At 33.6% G+C, this 4,659-nt stretch overlaps 1 pseudogene; it reads left to right on the top strand.

The window, feature by feature from the left end:
- The first annotated feature begins 401 nt into the window (after positions 1–401).
- On the top strand, positions 402–4,279 carry LOC145068235 (uncharacterized; annotated as a pseudogene).
- Positions 4,280–4,659: the final 380 nt, after the last annotated feature.

Raw genomic sequence — 4,659 nt, 5'->3', positions numbered from 1 at the left:
TTAATGAAACGCGCTTTTAGTAGACAAGGGGGAAACGAAATCCCAAAACTTTTGAAAACCCGCCTTGTTTTGAAATCTTCTATCTATCTTTCATCCTTGCAATCCACTCTCCTCTCTCTGATACTCTCTCCTCTAGATCTCCCTTCATTCTCTACCTCCCGTCTCTCTGTAAACCCTAAGCCATCGCCACCTCCCTTCTCTCTAGCACGTGCTAGGCCAGGGTTTTAGTAGATACTGGGGAAAATGAAATCCCCAAGCATTTTGAAAACCCGCTTCTTTTTTATCCTCCATTTTTGTTTCCCTCTTGCTCTAGTTACGATGCTTCCTTCCTTCCACCTCCTAAAGTTCAAGCTCTAGAAATCATGGTTTTCGATTAGGAATCGGTAGGGAAGCATGATAAAATGGAGATGAATCGTGTACCTTTGAAGGCGAAGATCTTGAAGGAAAACATCATACACATCCTTCCGTTTGTGTGCTTTTCCATGGCGAAGAAAAAAGAACTAAGGTTTGTTTCCCCAATTCAAAATTAACGCTAATTGCTTCTTAAACTTCATGTTATTTTACAGTTTCATTGATGTAATTTCTTATTTTGACAAGCATAATGATGTGGGAAAGTCTTTGCAACAGGGTTATCAGAGTGATTCCTATTCTTCATGCTAATTTTGGATCTCAAGGTAAATCATATGTTGAAAATAAATCCATCATCACTAACTGTTCATCATCATCCCCAACTACTTACTTCCTTTTTATTGTGTTCAAGCTTCTTTTTATTTTTTATTTCCATTTCTGGTGCAGGTTTTTTTTTATTATTTTTTTATTTTAATGTGTTGGATTTTTATTGCCCACTAAGTGTTTGATTATTTGCTTCACTGAGTTTTGCAATATTTGATTATCGAATCATGGCCCCTGTCTTCATGTATGTTCCTTTCTTGCAAAATGGTATGAGTTGTTAATACATTTTTCTTACTTTTTAGCTAAAAATGTTCCATTGAGATCGACACATTAGGGTGAAAAGGGGTATTGGAGATATAGGTGAACAAGATAGAGAAAAAGCAAAGTAAAATATATGTAATGAAGGATTTGGTTAAGGGTTTGTTGAAAATATGACCGAGTTAGCTAAGAATCCATCATAACCACCTTATTTGTGATTGAATGATACAGGGGTACAAGGAGGCTCAACAACTTAAAGATAATATTTCAATGTTTTATAAAAAAACATGAATCTTTCAGATAACTCATGTGACATGAAGTGTATGTATGTATGGAGAGACATTATGCATAATACATATCCCTGAAACTTTCATATAAGCTAGCCTGTGATTTTCTAATTGTAACATGAATGAAAGAATTGACATAGAATAGCTAAAACAGTAAATTTTAAGTCCAAATTACAACTCTATTATTTGTTTCTTGTCTGAATGCTAATCTGGAATCTATCCAGGTAAAGGGCTTAAATCCAAAATTCATTTATTTCTTTTATGAGCTTTTCATTTTTAAATATTTTTTAGTCAGCTGCTTACGCCTTACTATTACTTCATCTCTTCTATCTAGAATATATGATATGGGTTATGATAAGTAGCAGTATATTGTTTATGGTTATCATTTTCATGTCTGTTTAAAAAAACTAATTTTATGGGTTTTGGACTGAGATTCAAGGCTGATAACACTTACGTGTGGTGCCCGGTCACTTTGTTACTATCTATTTTTCTAGTTTTCTAATTGATTATACATGTAATGTGGTGTACTCAGTTGTTTACTTTGCTGTCGTGGATTCCAAAATGGAATGTCATCCCATTGTTGACTTCTTCACCTTTGTTTTAGTAAAAGAAAAGATTTTTTTATAAAGGAAATTTCTTTGGGATAAAGATTTTAGAATTAACAGATGTGTGGATGATGGTGAACCTACTATTCTTTACCTTTGGTGTATTGAAGGTGTTTTATATTGCAAAGTAATTCAAGTTCCTCTTGTTTTTGACTGCTTACAGCCTGTTGTCAACATAGTTCCATTGCAGGTATTTAAAAAAACACTATACTCTTTGTTCTAGTCAGATTCCTGCTAGATACTCTACTCCGATTAATCACCTTGCTTCAGGTAATTTGTTAGACTTTATAAATCCATAAACTTAATCCTTTAATTACTGTTTACATTCTTTAATTTGTATTTTCAGCTTCAACTTTAAACACAACTGGAAAAGGGCAATTTTTGAGGCGATGTAACTACCCACCTCTATCTAACTTTCATTCACCAATCATGGGTTCACGACATGGTCAATGCATGGTCAACACACACTCAACTAATCTTCCTTTGGGATGTAATAATTTTGTTGTTTCACATGGCCATGAAGATATGCAGGCTCTTCAGAAAGTGTATCTTGAAGCACTACTTGCTCAACATAACCAACAATACAGTTCACCACTTTTTGGAAGATTTGGAAGCTTAAATCATCTATATGGGAATCCCACATATAATCATGGCATTCCATATCAAGGAAACTTACTTGAAAATTCTACACGTTCATCAGTTGGATCCAGACAGTTGTCACAACAATTTGCTCCTGCTTTTAGAAATTCAGTGGGTGGAGTTTCTGGATCTTGGAATCCGGAAGGTGATATGAGCTTAGATAGAAGATATGTTTCTTCATTGTTGGATGAGCTCAAGAACAACAAAAACAAGTCTTTTGAACTCTCTGATGTTGTTGATCATGTGATTGAGTTTAGGTATGCAAACTAAGCCTTACTCTTATTCATTCATATTCAGTTATGACTTATGCATCATTGACTCTGTTCTTTTTCTTTTTTTCCCTTTCATGTTATAGTACCGATCAATATGGAAGCAGGTTTATTCAGCAGAAGCTTGAATCGGCCACAGTTGAAGAAAAGAATATAATATTTCCCGAAATTGTCCCTCATGCACGTAGTTTGATGATTGATGTGTTTGGAAATTATGTCATACAAAAGGTACATTCATCATCCTTTCATGTCTAATTCTTTCATAGTGTTGTATACTTAAAACTTTTGTACATACACTTTCAGTTCTTTGAGCATGGGACCAAAAGTCAAAGAAGGGAGTTAGCTGGTCAACTCATCGGTCATGTTTTGCCTCTTAGCCTTCAAATGTATGGTTGCAGAGTTATTCAAAAGGTAGATATTTTTTCTTTGTCAAAAAGCACATAATCTTTCTTAAAGATCAGTCATCCCATATTGATGAATAATTCATAACATGAATTTATACTCAGGCATTGGAGGTTGTTGAAGTTGATCAACAGACAGAAATGGTGGCTGAGCTTGATGGTTCAATCATGAAATGTGTTGGTGATCAGAATGGTAATCATGTAATCCATAAATGTATTGAATGTGTGCCTCAAGATCGTGTTCAGTTTATAGTTTCTTCTTTCTTTGGACAAGTTGTTTCTCTTTCATCACAGCCTTATGGATGTCGAGTCATTCAGGTAAAACATATATTTTTTAAAAAAATAATAACTTTCATTATCTATTTTTTTCTTCTTCTTCTTATATGTGAAATGAACAGAGGGTATTGGAGCACTGTGATGATCGAAATACACAAGCTGTAATGGATGAAATCATGAACTCGGTTTGTACTCTAGCACAAGACCAATATGGAAATTATGTTATTCAGGTACTCACTCACTCACCTTTTGAATATATATATATATATATATATATATATATATATATATATATGTGTGTGTGTGTGTGTGTGTGTGTTTTTATTTGTGATTGAGATTGAATTAATTGATATAATATTATTGTTTGATTATAATTAGCATGTCCTACAACATGGTAAACCCCATGAGCGATCAGCTATCATCAACAAGATTGCAGGAGAAACAGTGAAGATGAGTCTGCAAAAGTTTGCTTCAAATGTTGTTGAGAAATGCTTAACTTATGGAAGCCCAGATGAACGCCAACTTCTTGTAAACGAAATGCTTGGTTCCACTGATGAAAATGAGCCATTATAGGTCAGCAACTTTTTTTTTTGTAAAAATAAAAAACACATTAATTGTCTTTTTGGTAACTGAGTTTGTTGTAATGCAAAACAAAACTATAGGCAATGATGAAAGATCCTTTTGGAAATTACGTTGTCCAGAAGGTTCTAGAAACTTGTGATGACCAGACACGCGAACTTATCCTCTATATTCTTGATATTTTCCCACTTTTTAAATCTTTTATCAAATTCTCACTTTTGGATACAGAGCTTGATGAGAGAATGCGTGACCTAAATCTTTTATCAAATTCTCACTTTTGGAGGTGGCCATAAGAAAAGGTAAGCAATGGGTAATTTGATATTTGTTGCTGTTATTGTGTATTACAATACTTCCATGTATATATGTATAAAGTTTGTTCTTATTCAGATTTGCCTTTTACCATTGATTTCCTTATTGAGGCATTATACTTTGAAAATGTTAATTCTTACCTTTTGTCCATGTAGGATCCACCAGGAACACGAAAAACACAAACAATTCTTGGGCTTCTTAGTGCCATATTACATACCAACTTAGTCTGTTAACTTTGTAAGACATTGATTACTTGAGGGTACTTATGGTATATAATGTTATATTCTTTTGTTAACATGGTCCTTAGTGCAATGAATTATCTTTATTGTTTATGGTATTTGATTTTGTATTATGAGACTTTTAA

This window comes from Lactuca serriola, chromosome 8 (assembly GCF_051521515.1).
Source record: "Lactuca serriola cultivar US96UC23 chromosome 8, Lser_US96UC23_V15, whole genome shotgun sequence".
Taxonomy (NCBI): domain Eukaryota; kingdom Viridiplantae; phylum Streptophyta; class Magnoliopsida; order Asterales; family Asteraceae; genus Lactuca; species Lactuca serriola.
The sequence above is the reverse complement of the archived record's forward strand: the minus strand, read 5'-3'. Positions and strand labels throughout refer to the sequence as shown.